Below are 16,955 nucleotides of genomic sequence, written 5' to 3' on the forward strand. Positions count from 1 at the left end.
TTATTTTTTAAAGTTTTGACTTTTAACCTTCATACTAAAGATGTATATAATTTAAAACACCACAATTAAAATATTGGAGTATTCTGATTTGATATTTTCCTCTATCAATGAGATTTACATTTCCACATGCATTTATGATAGTAATTACTGTCCTTTCTTTTATGCTTGAAGAATTCCCTTTAAACATTTCCTAAGAAAGATACATTAGTGATAAATTCCTTTAATTTTTGCTGTTTGAAAAGACTATTTCTTCTTCATTTATGAAAGGCAGCTTTGTGGGTTATAGTATTTTTGGCTGGCTGGTTTTTTTTTTCTTTCAGGACTTTGAACATAACGTTCTATTTTCTCCTGGCCTGCAAAGTTTCTGTTGAGAAATCTGCTGCCTTTGAAAGAGAATTCCTTTCTATATATAAATTGATGTTTTTCTCTTACTTTTTAAAAAATTCTCTGTCTTTGACTTTTGGCAATTTGTTTACCATGTGCCTCAGAGAGGAGATCTTTCAGTTAAATCTGAGATTCTTTGAGCTTCAGAATCTGGATGTTCGTGTTTCCAACAAACTGTGAGAATTCTTCAGCAATTATTTCATTAAATAAGATTTCTGTTTGTTTCCCTGTCTCTTCGTCTTCAGAAATTCCCCTAATATGAACATTTGTTTGTTTAATGGTCTCCCAAAAATTTTATAAGCTTTCTTCATTCCTTTTCATTGCTTTTACCCTCTGAGTAATTTCAAAAAATTATTTGTAAATCACAGATTCTTTTTTCTGCTTGTTAAAGTGTATTTAACAGACTGTTGAATAAACCTGAATTGCATTTCTTTAAATTTCATTCATTGACTCCTTCAGCTCTAAGATATCTGTTTGGTTCTATCTTATGGTATCTATCTCTATTAAATTTCTCACACTTAGAACATGCATTTCTGCTTTCATTGAATTATCTATCTGCATTTTCTTGTATCTAGTTGCAATTAAAAAATAAACAATATGTCAGAAACTTTGGAAAATAGTCAAAGCTTTATAGAAACCAAGATAATGTCCAATTAGGAGCAAGCTATCTCCAGTGAGAAATTTTGTGAAAATGGTGGCATGTCCCAGTAAAAAGCCAGTCTGCAAAGAGTGGGAGAACTTTTGGTCTGTAAAATATTACCAATAGATCTGCCCTTTAAGAAATGATGAAGGAAGTCCTACAGATTAAAATAAAATGACAAAGAACCCAATCAATAAATGGGCCAAGGAACTGAACAGGCACTTTATGGAAGAAGACATATATGTGATTAGTAAATATATGAAAAATGTTCAATATCTCTAGTAATTAGAGAAATGCAAATTAAAACAACTCTAAGATTTCATCTTACTCCAATTAGAATGGCTATTATCAAGAACACAAACAATAATAAATGTTGGTGTGGATGTGGAGAAAAGGGCACACTCATACATTGCTGGTAGAGTTGCAAATTGGTGCAGCCATCCTGGAAAGCAGTATGGAGATTCTTAAGAAAACTTGGAATGGACCCACCATTTGACTCAGTTATCCCACTCCTCAGTTTATACCAAAGGACTTAAAATTAGCATACTGCAGTAATGCAGCCACATCAATATTTATAGCAGCTCAATACACAATAACTACATTGTGGAACCAACCTAGCCGCACTTCAATAGATAAATGGATAAAGAGCCTGTGGTATGTATACACAATGGAATATTATTCAGAAGAATAAAATTATGGCATTTCCAGGTAAATGAATAGAACTGGAGAATATCGCGCTAAGTGAAATAAGCCAATCCCCCAAAACCACTGATAAGTGGATGATGATATATAATGGGGATGAGGGGGTGGGGAGTGAGAGAAGAATGGAGGAATTTAGATTATGTAGAAGGAAATGAGAGGGAGGGGGTACAAAAATGGTGGAATGAGACAGACATCATTACTCTATGTACATGTATGATTACACGAATGGTATGAATCTACATCATGTACAACCATAGAAATGAAATGATGTACCCCAATTGTGTACAATGAATCAAAATGCAGTCTGTAGAAAATAAAAAAATAAATAATTTTTAAAAATAAAATAAAATGATGTTAGTAACTTGAATCACATGAAAAAAATAAAGATATCCAGTAAAGGTAAGAATATGGGCAAAATTTTTTAAAAAAATAGTACTGTAAGTTTGACTTGAACTCCACTTTATATATTTATAATATTTAAAGACCCCAAAGTAATTGACATTTTTAATAGGCTGAAAAGGAATTTGAATAATGATCTGAAGCAAATGCAACTAGATACAATACAATACAGATGGACAAATCAATAAAAGCAGAAATGTTCTATGTTTTATTTATGTTCTAAATGGGAAATTTAATAAAGAGACAGGTAGCATGAAATAGAACCAAACAGATACCTTCTACACAGTTGAAATACTTTAATTTTCAGATTATGGTCTACTGTGTCCAAACATAAATCTTTACTCACCAACCACTTTGTCTAAGTCTAACTGAAATATTATGTCACTGATTGATGGCTTCAATTTTGGAAGATTTTCTGATGTATCTGGAAGTTCTAAGGATGATTCATATTTAGCTGTAATTATAATAGAACACCAGATTAGTTCATTTAAAAATAACACCTTAAAATTATAGAAGTGATATATTATCCTAACGTCATGTAACCCTATTTACTTCAAAATTTAATGTCCCAGTTATTCAATTGAATGTAAATATGCCCAATAATCTTCAAAACCTTTAAAAATAGTCACTATATGACAGGTATTATATGAACCACTTTTCAAATATCTAATTTAATTCTCAAAATAATTGAAGTAGCTATTTCATTCCCCTTTAAGAGACGGAAAAAGTAGACTTTAGAGATATGTATATTATAAAAAGTCACAGTTTTTAAATGCAAAAACTTGAAATGAATTGGTTCTTTTGGATTTCAGAAACTATTGTCCAGTTAATAAATGCCTATAGGGATCTGGACATGCAATATGGGTAAAATGAACCTAGTAGTAATTGGGGTGACATTTAAACCATTTATTTTTTTGTAGTGGGGATTGAACCCAGGGGTACTTTATCACTGAGATACATATCCACTCCTTTTTCTTTTATTTTTTAATTTTGAGACAGAGACTCAAGTTGCCAATGCTGGCCTTGAACTTCTAATTCTCCTGCCTCAGCCTCCCAAGTTCCTGGGATCACAGGTGTGCACCATCATACTCTATTACATTGTGCTTTTAATGATTCATCAAGGTTTTCAAAGTCACATACTCATAAAGCTTTAAAAATTTGTTTTTCTATTATTTAATCCATAGGAAGATAACAGAATAATGCTTCTCTCTCTCTCTCCTCCTTGTTTTCTATAAACACCCAGAAAAAAGAGAAGGAAAGAGAAAAAAAGGGAATTGAGCCCCCTGATTTAAAACCACTATCATGAAATTCAGTATAATGCTCTGGAGAATAATGAGAGATAAGAGTCAAGCTATCTCGGACCTATGGAAATACACAGATTTTCCTCCAAAATGCCATGAGGGAAAGGAACGTATAATAGACTTTTATGATGGTAACCATATTTGGGATTCTAAGAAAGAAGAGATGATGGAGAAACCATACCGATGAACTAATGATATTTCTTTAAACACAGATTTCTAATAAAAATTGACAATGATGGTCAATTGGGATAATTATGGAGGTAAGAAGGTAATGCCAATAGAAATAGACAAAGGGCACAGGTGTGAGTCACATGGTTAAATGTAGCTATATAAAAATGAATTAGATATAACATTATGTAATTATCATTATTACTATTTTTTGGTGAGAGCCCTATCATATTCGAGAATATATTTCTTGATGAAAATAGAGCTCTTAAAATTTATCCTTCCTATCTAAATGTAATTATGTATTCTTTTTTCATAGAAAATTCTTTTTTATTTTCTGGTAGGTGAATTAACATACAAATGGTTAATTTTTTAGAATTTTTCAATTCTAATTTCCAATACAGTTAATTTGGATATAACCCACAAGAAGAAGAGGTCTAGTCTCCTTAGTAAGTTTTAAGTGCATTGATAGTTCATGGGACCAAACAGATTGAGAACCAGCTATGTAAGGATCACAATATGTATCCTTAACTTGTAAACTCCTTTTAATGCCGTTTCTGACCTTTGCCATATAACTTATTTTCATTAGTGCATATAAATTACACATATTAATGGTTTTATTGTGGCATATTCAAATATGTATTTAAAATATTTTGATAATTTCTACATAGTCTTTATCCATTCATCTATTGGCACATCCCCCAGGCTGGTTCCACAACTTGACTAATGTAAATTATACTATAGTATGCTGATTTTAATTCTTTTGGATATATGCCTGGGAGTGCTATAGCTGAATCATATGGTAGTTTTGTTTTTAGTTTCTTGAAGAGCCTCCATACTGTTTTCCATAGTTGCCATACTAATTTACATTGCTCTCGATAGTGTATGAGTGTTCCATTTCACCTACAGACTTTCCAGTATTTATTGTTTTTTGTAGCCTTGATAGAGCTAGTCTGACTGGGATCACATGAAATCTCAATATAGTTTTGATTTATACTTTCCTGTGGTTAATGATAATGAACATTTTTTCATATAATTATTAGCCATTTGTATTTCTTTTGAGAAGTGTTCAGTTCATTTGACCACTTATTAATTGGTTTATTTGCTTTTATGGTGTTAAGTATTTTATGGTTTTTTTTTGGTGCTTTAAAATGACACATAACAGTGGAATTCATTATGATATTTTCATATATACACATAACAATTTTATCAATCTTATCCCCTAGTATTTTCCCTTTCTCTTCCCTCTGCCCTCTCCCTGTCCACTTCCTTTATTCTACTGACCTTCCTTATACTGTTATTTTCAAACTAGTACATTATAAGTATATATAAAGTGTGATTCATTATGCAATATTCATACATGGACAAGAGCATAATTTGGTCAATTTCATACCACAGTATTTTCCTGTGTCCTCCCCCCATAGTGAACCACTTCCTCTACTCTATTGCCCTTCTACTTTGCGGGGAGACTTTATTTTATTCCTTTGTTTTCTCTCTAACTTCTACATAGAAGAATTGGACTCTTGAATTTCTGTCTGGGTTACTTTACTTAGCATAATGTTCTCCACTTACCAGCAGATGGCAAACTTTCACTATTCTTTATGTATGTGGAAAACGTGTGTGTGTGTGTGTGTGTGTGTGTGTGTGTGTGTGTGTGTGTGTGTGTGTCTCACATTTTCTTTATTCATCTGTTGATAGTTTAAGCTGGTTCCATAATTTGGCTATTATGAGTTGCATTATATAAACATTGGCATGGAAGTATCACTATGACATGCTGATTTTAGTTCTTTTGGATAATACCAATCAGTGAGATAGCTGAGTCCATTCCTAGTTTTTGAAGAATATACAGTCTTCCAAAGTGGTTGCTCTAATTTGTAGTTACAATGTATGGTATATCTTTTGCCTCACATCCTCACCAGCATTTATCATTATTTGCATTCTTGATGATTGCCATTGTGACTGAGGTAGGATGAAATCTCAGTGTAGTTTTGATTTGTGTTTTCCTGATTATTAAAGATACTGAGCATTTTTTTCATATCTTTTTTGGTCATTTGTATTTTTTTCTTTTGAGAAATGTCTATTTAGATCATTTGCCCATTTATTGATTGAATTTTTTGTTTTTCTGATGGTGTTTTTTGAGTCCTTTATATATTCTTCTGTTGGAAGAGCAACTGGCAAAGATTTCTCTCTCTTTCTATATGTGCTTTCTTTATTTTCTTCTTTCTTTTACCATGCAGATACTTTATAATTTGATGAGACTGTATTTATCAATTCTTGGTTTTATTTTTTAGGCTTCAGGAGTCTTATTAAGGAAGTTGATTCTATTGCCAGTACGTTAGAGTGTTGACCCTGTTTTCTTCTAGAAGTTGCAGTATTTCTAGTTTAATTCTTTGGGTTTTATTCACTTTGAGTTGATTTTTATGCAGGGTGAGAGGTCGGTAGGGATCCAGTTTCATTCTTCTACATATGAATATCCAGTTTCCACAGCATCATTTGCAAAAAGGTTATTTTTTCTGCAATGTATATTTCTGGCACCTTTGTCAAGGATCAAATGACTTTGTCTATGTGGATTTATTTCTTCTGTTCTATTCCATTGCTCTTTATGTCTGTTTTTACACCAATACCATGTGGTCTTTGTTACTCCAGATCTGTAGCATAATTTGAGATTAAGTATTGCGAAGACTCCAGCATTGCTCTTATTGCACAGAATTGTAGGAACATGTCATCAGCAAACAGAAATATTTTACTTCTTTTCCTATTATATCCCTTTAATTTCATTCTCTTTAAGATGTTGAGGTAAGTAACTTCTATCCCTAGTTTCTTCAGCCTTTTTTTTAACATAAATTGGTGCTAGATTTTTCAAAGTCATTTTCTGCATCTTTTGAGATGATCATGTGATTTTTGTCCTGTTTCTGTTTATGTGATGTATTACATTTATTGACTTGAATACGTTGAACCAAATTTGCATCCCTAAGGTGAAACCAATTTACTCATGGTGTTCAGTCTTCTTAGTGTGGTTTCGAATGTGGAGTGCTAATTTTTTTATTAAGGATTTTTGCATCTGTGCTCATCAAGGATATTGGTCTGTAGATTTCTTTCCTTAATGTGTCCTTTTGGTATCATCATGATACTGGCTTCATAGCATGAGTTTGAAAATGCCCTCCTCCTATCTGTTTTATGGAATAATTTGAGGATCATTGTAATAAGTTATTCTTTAAAGGTCCAGTAGACACTCAGTTGAATACCCATCTGGTCCTAGCCTTTGCTTTGTAAGGTGGCTATTTATTACTGTTTCAATCTTGTTGCTTCATATAGGTCTGTGTAGGTTTTCCATATCCTCTTTATTCAATTTTGTTGGGTCACTTGTGTGTAGACATTTGCCAATATTGTCTAGATTTTTTAGTTTATTGGACTATAAGCTTTCAAAATGTCCCTAATGATCCTCTAGGTTTCAGAAGTATCTCTGGTGATAGGTACTAATTTTTCCTCTTTAATTTTGTTGAATTGGGTCTGCTTTCTCTCTTACAGCTAGTCTGGGTAAGCATTTAATAATCTTGTTCATCGTTCCAAAACAACCAGCTCTTTGTTACATGAACTTTGGTGTTTTTTTTTTTTTTTTTTAATTCTCTACTTCGTTAATTTTGCTTTTGATCTAATTATTTTCTATCTTCTTCTGATTTTGGAATTAGTTTGTTTCTGCTTTTTTATGCCTTGAGATTTAACATTAGATGGTTTATTTGGAATCTTTCTGTTTTGTTTAGTTTTTTTAAAGGTAGGCATTTAATGCTATCAACTCACCTCTTAGAACTAGCTTCATCATGGTCCAGAGATTTTGGCACATTGCATCACCATTCTAGTTTGTAGAAAATTTTAAATTTCTCTTCTCATTCCTTGATCAATTTCTTTTTCAAAACTGTATTGTTAATCTCTGTAAGGTTATGTGGTCTATAATTTTTCTTACTGTTAATTTCAAATTTCATTTTTTATGATCTGACAAGACATAAGTGTTATTCTGACTTTTGGTATTTGCTAATTTGCTTTGTCGCCTAAACTATGATCTATCTTGGAAAAAGTTCCATGAGCTGCTAAGAAGAAAATGAATTCAGCTCTTGGTGGAAGAACTATTCTATAGATTTGATTTATATATTATATGTTACATATGTTTCATTTGATTTATAGTACTTTTTAAATGTGAAGTATCTTTATAGATTTTATGTATGGATGACCTGTCTTTTGGTGAGAGGGGTTTGTGAAATCATATAGTATTAAAGTACCGGTGTCTATATGAGACTTTATGTAAGTGTTTTATGTAATTAGATTCACCAAATCTGGGGACACTAATATTTGCTATTGTTTATCTTCCTGTTGGGACTTTTCCCTTTACCAGTATGAAATTGACTTCCTTGTCCTTTCTGATTAAGTTTTGCTTAAAATCTGCTTTGCTATATATGAAAGTAGTTACTCCTGCTTGTTTTCAGAGTCTGTTTGAATGGAATATCCTTTCTATCCTTTAACTTTCAGCTTGTGAATGTCTTTGTCTATGAATTTATTGCAAACTGCTTACAGTTGGCTCATGTTTTTTAATTCACTCTGCCATTCAAGGTCTTTTTACTGGAGAATTGAGGCCATTTACATTGAGTGATTATGGAGAGATGTTTATTATTTCCTGCCATCTTGATTTGTGCCATGTATTTACTTTTGTCTTATTCTTATCTACTTACTTGTACTTCTAGTAAGCTTCACTCATTTGGGAGCTCTGTGTAGGTATTTCATTAAGTGTTTTCCACAATGCAGGCTTAATGGTCATGAATTATTTTATATTTTATATTTGAAAAGTTATTATTTTGTCTTTGATTCTGAAGGAGAGATTATTGGTTGGCAATTACTTTCTTTCAGATCTGGGATTATTTCATTCCGGTTTTAGGGTCTAGGATGAGAAGTCAGAAGTAAGACTCATTGTTTACCTCTAAATGTGACCTGACATTTTTCTCTTAAGAATCTTAATATTCTCAATGAATCAAAATGCAGTCTGTAAAAATTAAAAAAATAGCTTAAAAAATGAATTTTAATATTCTATCCTTATCCTTTTTGTTATGTATTTTAATTAGGATGTTTATTGTTCTTTTTTGATCTTGTCTGTTTATTCAGTATTCATGTATGTGTATGTCCATCTCATGCATAAGGGTTGGAAATTTTTCTGATATTATTTCACTGAAAAGGATATTAATTCCATTAACCTGTATCTCAGTGTCCCCTTCAATTCCACTCTCAAACTTGGTCTCAGTGTTATACCAGAGTTCATATATATTCTCATCATGGTATTTTTATTTTTTCCTTTACTGCTTACTGAGTTGTTCGGGTTCATAAATTCTGTCTTCCAGGTCTGAAGTTCTCTCTTCTATGGAGTTTAATCTATTAGTGATACTTTCAAATGAACATTTGTCAAGAAACAGATCACTGCCTCTGTGTGAATTTATTTATGTGTCCTTTATTCTATTTCATTGGTCTATATATCTGTTTTCATGCAAGTACTATGCTGTTTATGTTACAATGGTTGTGTACTATATTTTGAAATCAGGTACTATAATAAGGACTCCAGTATTGCTCTTTTTGCTCAGAATTGGTTTGACTATTCTGGGTCTTTCATTCATTCATTTAATTTGAGAATTTTTTTCTAGTTCTGTGAAGAATATCATCAATATATTTGATGAGGATTGCACTGATTCTGTAGATCAATTTTGATAATATGGCCATTTTAACAATATTAGTTCTGCCTACCTCTGAATATGAGGGGTCTTTCTATCTTCTATTTCTTTTTTCATCATTTTGTAGTTTTCTTAGATATATTTATTTACATATGTTTATTTACATATTTTGCATATATATGCATATATTTATTTACATATTTTGAAGCTATTATGATTGGAATTGTTTTCCTGATTTCTTTCATAGCAGATTCATTATTGGTTTTTTGATGTTGACTTTGTATCCTTATACTTTGCTGAATTTGTTTATCAGCTCTAGAAGTATACTAATGTAGAGTAATGTCATCCTATCTGTGCAATCAGGGATAATCTGACTTCTTCCTTTCCTATTTCCTATCTTTTCCTTTCCTATTTGTACCTCTTTCACTTTCTTTCTTGTATAATTGCACTGGCTAAAATTTCAAGTACCATGTAGAACAGTAGTAGTGAGAGTGCGTTTCCTGGTCTTGTTCCTGATTATAGAGAACAAACTTTCTATTTTCCCCCATTCTGTATAATGTTGGCTTTGGGTTTGTCATACATAGCATTTATTATGTTGAGGTAAATTCCTTCTTTTTAAAAATTTTTTAATTTGTTCTAATTAGTTGTACATGATAGTAGAATGCACTTATACATTTTGATAAATCATACATAAATGGAGTGTAATTTCTCATTTTTCTGATTGTACACATCGGTCATGCAGTCATACAGGTACATGAGGTAATAATGTCTGTTTCACTCTACTATCCTTCCTACCCCCATACCCCTTCCCCTCCTTTCACTCCCCTTTATCTAATATGAAGTAACTCTATTCTTCCCTAGATCCCACAATTGTGAATTAGCATCTACATATCAGAGAAAACATTTGGTCTTTGCTTTTGGGGTTTGGCTTATTCTGCTTACCATGATATTCTCTAGCTCCATCCAGTTACAAGTAAATGCCATAATTTCATTCTTTAAAGCTGAGTAATAGTCCATCATGTATGTGTGTGTGTGTGCATGTATGTGTGTGTATATATATATATATGTATATATGTATATATATGCCACATTTTCTTTATCCATTCATCTGTTGAAGGGCACCTAGGTTGGTTCCATAGTTCAGCTATTGTGAATTGAGCTGCTATAAACACTGATGTGACTGCATCACTGGAGTATGCTGATTTTAAACTGAGGAGCAGGATAAGCGGGTCAAATGGTTCCATTCCAATTTTTCTGAGACATCTCTATATTGCTTTCCATAATGGTTGCACCATTTTGCATTCCCACCAGCAATGTATGAGCATACCTTTTCCCCCACATTCTTGCCAACATTTATTCCTGATAACTTATATTCCTGATAACTGCCATTCTGATTGGACTGAGATGAAATCTCAATGTAGTTTTGATTTGCATTTCTCGAAATGATAGACATATTGAACATCTTTTTATAGAATTGTTGATTGATTGTATATCTTCTTCTGTGAAGTGTCTGTTCAGTTCCTTAGCCCATTTACTGATTGGGTTAATTTTCTTTCTTTTTTTTTTTTTTTTTTTTGGTGTTAAGTTGTTTGAGTTCAATACCCTAGAGATTAAGGCTTTATCTGAGGTGCATGTAGTAAAGATTATCTCCCATTCTGTAGGCTCTCTCTTCTCATTATTGTTTCTTTTGCTGAGAGAGGTAAGTTGATTCTTTAGCGTTTTGGTCAAGAAAGGATGTTCAATTTTGGCTAGGATTTTTCTTTCTATTCATCTATTGAAATGATAGCATGATTTTTTTCCTTCATTCTATTTATGTGGTGCATCATATTTATTAATTTGCATATATTGAACCAACCTTGCATCACTGAAATGAAGCCAACTTCTTCATGGTGTGCAGTCTTCTTAATGTGTTTTTAAATGCAGATTGCTAATATTTTATTAAGGACTTTTTTAATACTGGGGATTGAACTCAGGACCACTGAGTCACATCTCCAGCCCTATTTTGTATTTTATTTACAGACAGGAGCTCACTGAGTTTAGCCTCACTAAACTGCTAAGATTGGCTTTGAACTCTCAATCCTCCTGCCTCAGCTTTCTGAGCCACTGGGATTACAGGTGTACGCCACTGTGCCTGGCTGGATGTTTTCATCTATCTTCATAAGGGATATTGGTCTATAATTTTCTTTCTGTGGTGTATCCTCATCTGGTTTTGGTAACAGGGTAGTACTAGCTTTGTATAACAAGTTTAGAAGCATTTCTTCACTTTACATTTCATGGAATAATTTGAGGAAATTGGAGATAAAGTTCTGGTAAATGCAGATTAATGCATCTGGTCATAGGGTTTTCTTTGTTGGAAGTCTTTTTAATACTGCTTTGACTTTGCTAATTGTTATTGGTCTGTTTAGATTTCCAATATCCTCTTGCTTCAAGTTTGGTAGATCCTGTCAAGAAATGTATTCATGTATATAGCTTTTCCAATTTGTTGGAATATAAATTTTCAAAATAGTCCTTAATGATCCTTCAGATTTCAGTGTTGTCTGTTGTAATACCCCATTTTCACCTCTAATTTTATTAATTGTGTCTTCTCTGTCTTTCTTGCTAGTTTTGCTAAGGGTTTATCAATCTTGTCTATCTTGTCAAAGAACGAAATATTTCACTGATTATTTGTATTGTATTTTTATTTCTCCTTTCATTAATTTCAGCTCTGCTATTTCTTTTCTTCTATTGGTTTTCAGATTATTTTGTTATCATTTTTCTAAGACCTTGTGATGCACCATTAGGGTATTTGTGACCTCTCTAATTTTTTATGTAGACCCTCATAGCTATAAATGTCCCTCTTAGAAGTGCCTTTGATGTATCCCACAGAATCTGGTGTGTTGTGTTTCTATTTTCATTTGAATATAAGAATTTAAAAATTTCTCCTCTGATTTCTTCAGTGACCCATTCATCATTCAAAAGTTTATTGTTCAAATTCCATTTATTTTTATAGTTTCTATAGAGTTTCTTTATGTTGATTTCTAACTTCATTCCATTATGATCTGACAAGATGCAATAAATTCTTTCAATATTTTTGTATTTCCTAAGACTTTACTAATATATATGATCCATTTTGGAGCAAGCTCCCTAAGCATCTCAAAACAGTGTATTCTGCTGTCATAGCCTGAAATATTCTGCAGATGTTTCTTAAGTTTATTTGATCTATAGTACAGTTTAACTCTGTGGTACCTTTTTTTAATGATTTATCTAAATGATCTATTTATTAGTGAGAAGAGTGTATTAACCCATTAAGTCTCAAGTTTTAAATTCTGTGAATATTTCAATGAAGTTGACAGAGATGCATTATATTTCCAGAGGGCTGGAAATAATCTGGAGCTTATATATTATTATATTAATCAACATTAGTCCATATTATTTTATAAGTGATCATTATACTTTCTTATTATAAAATTGTTATATATGCTACCTATGTTCTCAGTTATTGTCATTCAGGACTTGAAAAACTTTATTCCATTCCCTCCCTGAGAAAGCAACTTACTAAAGCAACCAGTAGATATATTCAAAGTACTATGTTTAAATCCCAGCACCATTTTGAGAGATAACTACCAGCAACAGAGGTAGCAAACTACACACTAACACATAAATAATCCCTACAGCGCCACTAACCAAAGAGAAGGGGAAAAATAATATGGAATGGGATGAAAATTGGGCAACGAAAAGTGTAAAATCAACATTATACTATATAGAACATGAGAAGGGGAAAAAGAAGAAGAAAAGTGGCATGAAGGGAAGAGAGAAAGAAGAGGAGAAACTGGAAAAATAAAGAAAATAAAAGGGAAGAGTATAAAATTAGAAGAAAAATGATAATACATCCAATGAATTGAAAAAGTATGTGAGAGGAAGTAGAACCAAAATGAGAAGAAAAAGAAAATAGAAAGGGGAATATAAAATGAGAATTAAGAAAAAGGTAGAGAAAATAAGTAAAATTAATGAAATAAAGAAAAAGAAAACCCCACAGAATTGCATAAAACTATGCAATAATAAATGGAAATAAGAAAAAAAAATACAAATGACAGAATAGGGGAAACAAAAACTAATATTAAAAACCTTGCCAATGTTTTTTATTGAAGACCCTTCCTTCAGGGACTTCTGATTTAGAACCTGTCAGGTATTGGGAAAGTGGTAAATGATCAACTCAGTGGTATATTCTCTGTTTCTGAATATGAAGGCAGAAAGTGAATCCACTGGCACTGTCCTGGGGAGAAGTCCTGTGTGTGTGTAGTGTGTGTGTAGTTTGTGCGTGTGTGTGTGTGTACACCTAGATCAGGATTCTGCTTCAAAACACTGGAATTCAGACTCCGGAGCCTATCTACACAGTCCTCACCCTGCCCAACTTTGGCATGCATCTATATGGCTTTGTAAGATCCATATAGTCTGGATGTTGGTGTGTTCTCTGGTGGCACAGAGGTGATGTCCCGTTGGTGTTTGTTCCCCAGCATCTAGATACCTCCCTGTGTGGTCTGCTGGTTTGTATGCTAGTGGGAAGAAGCACAATGTTCCTAAGATGAATCCATTCTTCATCTGATTTTTCTCTAGAGCTGCCAAGGTGGCCTAGGGTGTTCCATAGAAGATCCAGGTGCTTGCTGCTTACCCAGAGAGGGTGGTGTAAAGTGTCCTCAGCCCTGGGATGGAACCCTCCCCAGTGTGTGTGTGTGTGTGTGCATGCACACACACCTGTGAAGATCTTGGTGCATAGGGGAAAGTGTTTGCACCCTACTATGCTCTATCTTCCATCAATGGTAGATCTCAGCAGACTTTGACTTGGAGCAATTTCACAGTATCTATATAGATGGTTTCTTCAACAACATTTCAAATTACAATATTTAGTGCTATTTTCAGATGAGATCAAAATGCAGGAATTCATCTCTCAAAATTTTACGCTTAGGCATGACCTTCACAAAATGGTTTCTCACCACAGCTCTCCATTCAGAAAAGGAAAAGCAGAGTATTTCTCAGGAACCAGTCCACTATTGAACTCCTGTATTATCTAAGTTCAGTCTGATTTCTCTTTCCAAGGCCCTTTTCTCAACCTTGCCTTTCTTTCTTTCTCTTTGTGTCACCCCACACTACCTATGCTAGAAACATGAGTGCAGATGCAAATCTGATGAACTATTTTTTCTCTGTTCGAGTAACCACAATCTCTGAGTCTCTCCAAGTCTCTGTCAGTCTAGTATTGAACCTCAATTGTATTCCCTCAGTCATCTATCTCACTATGTAACTGTTCTCCAATTGTTTTAACTCCAAGCTGTGAAGGATCTAGCTTCTAATGTGCAAGCTTCATCCCGGTACCATAAAATTTTATTTACTTATTTTGCTATGATTTGATTCCTATCTCTCTTATTCTTTGTACAACTTCCATATGTATTATCTTTGTGGTTACCATGGTTTTATTTAAACAGTTACAATTACCTCTTTTAAGCTGATAACATCATAACTACCCTTATATCCAACATGTCTCCACTTTTATCTCTTCTATGCTGCTGATGTTATAATTTGTAGCTATTTATATTATTTTTCCATAAAATAATTAAATTTTAGCTGTTTTTAATTCTTTTGTCTTTTAACTTTTATAATAGGTTCTTATAATAGTTTTTAAATTCATCCACCACTATTACAGTACCAAAATATCCATTTTTGCCTACATATTTACTATTACCAACAAGAATTGTACATTCTCATATAGTTATTCAGCATTCCTTCATTTCAACTTAAATTCCCTCAGCATCATTTTCAGTTATTGTTTGAGAGAACTTTCATCTCCCTTTTATTTTTAAAAGGCAAGATTGGAAAATAGTATTCTCAGATGATTTTTTTTACCAACATTTTAAACGTATCATTCTACTTTACTCTTTTCTGAAAGATTTATGCTAAAAACCCCACTGAACAATTTACATGGATTCCCTCACACATAGCAAATTTATTTTTCCTGCTTTCTTTCAATCTTCTCTTTGTCTTCAATAAAGAGATATTTCGATTATAATGTGGGTCAATGTAGGTCTCTTCAAGTTTATCTTACCTAGTTTCTTAGGTCAAGATTTCTGTTTCCTTTCACAGGGTTTTTTGAACAACTTTTTAAACAATTATTGTTCCATTTCCTGTAGTCTCTTAGGTTTTTTAAGTATCTTCACTGTTTTTTCTTTTTTCTCCTCAGATTAGATAATTTGAAATACTTCTCTGTGTTTGCTGATCCTTTCTTTGGCTTCATCTAGTCTACTGTTGAATCCTTCTCTTGAACTTTTGAGTTGTTCTGCTTTATAATTCCCATTTGATACTTTAAAAATATTTTCAGTGTGTTAAAATTCTTGCTATATTCATACATTGCTCTCCTAACCTTGATGAGCATCGTTTGAATTTCCTATCATGTAAACCACATATCCATATCATTAGGGTCAGATTCTGGAGACTTATATTCTTGTTTGAAACTCATTTATCTCTTTGTTTACTTCATTTTTCATGATGCTCTGCATTGAGTTTTGTGTTTCAGATAAGGCAACCACTTCTCCCAAACTCTTCAGATCAGTCTCATGTAGGAAATGGTTCTCATCAATTAGCCTGGCCAGAAATTCTAGGTACTTCTCAATTCTTCATGCTTATCCTTCTCTGTTATTGTTCTTAGTGTCTCTCAGTCAGTGTGGTAAGTCATAGTGCCCTGAGAGAGATGAGCTAGAAGCTAGTCATCCATCAAGCAGCAACTGGAAAGGCTATAGTGTTCGGTGTTCTTTCTTTCTATCCTCTGGGAGAAGCTGCAATCTGTGGTCTATCTCTAGTCACTCTGCTCTCAGCTGGGGAGAGGTTCTGCAGTAAATACCTCCACTCTCAATCAGACTGTATACTCTGAACCTGCAGAGATAGCCAGTAAGAGCATTCCAATTTAAAAATAATCTTTCATTTTTTGTGATCTAGGGAAACTTTGGAATATAACTCCCGGAGTCAGCCGATTTAGAAGCTCTTGGGTGGGAGTTATAAAGTACAGAAGTGATACAAGTACAAATTTCTTCCAAGAATTTATTGCTGGAATAAGTCAGGCAAGAAGGCACAGGAGTGTCTAGACTCTATTTAGGCTTGGAGAGATCTTCTAAACTGTTCCCAGAAAGAATGAGTAGACTTGTATTTATCACTGGAGTGAATGAAGTTGTAAAGACTGATCAACATTGGTTCTAAACCAAATGTCTAATAAGATTGATTTAGAAGTGTTGACCTTTCCACACTATGAGGGAGTATATTGGTTATACACCATTGGTCCCCAGATTTAGGCTAGGAAGAAGTCAGAACCTCAGGCAACATCTGTAACAAACCCCTTCCAGGAAGAGACAGAAGATGTACTGATTTTGAAGAGTGACAACTACTGGAAGGGCTTTCTACCCATCAAAACTGTGTCTGTGTTTACTGTGCTTCGGGAAAACTGGTGATTTCCAAGTCACTCCCACTCCTTGAGGCAGGTGATTTAAGAGCCAAACACCGGTAAGAGTTGTAAATTCTGGAATCGATCTACGTGGTCGTAACCCTTCATTCTTCAAGAACAAGTTGGGAATTGAGTATTCCTTTTCATTATAAGATACTGGGGTCAGGCCATAGCTTGTGCATGAGACTCTACCTTTCCTT

The 16,955-nt window shown here is 33.3% G+C and overlaps 1 protein-coding gene across 2 annotated transcripts in view; it reads right to left on the minus strand.

Annotated features, from left to right (window-relative positions):
- Positions 1 to 2,471: 2,471 nt before the first annotated feature.
- Positions 2,472 to 16,955, minus strand: part of LOC306641042 (uncharacterized protein) — an 87,098-nt gene continuing 72,614 nt past the window's right edge. For both annotated transcript variants that reach the window (XM_079105889.1, XM_079105888.1), the window contains one exon: positions 2,472 to 2,579. The gene's annotated coding sequence lies outside the window, so the exon portion shown is untranslated. The remainder of the gene's footprint in view (positions 2,580 to 16,955) is intronic.

The sequence above is a fragment of the Sciurus vulgaris genome (genome assembly GCF_902686455.1).
Source record: "Sciurus vulgaris genome assembly, chromosome: 12".
In the NCBI taxonomy this organism is placed as follows: Eukaryota; Metazoa; Chordata; class Mammalia; order Rodentia; family Sciuridae; genus Sciurus; species Sciurus vulgaris.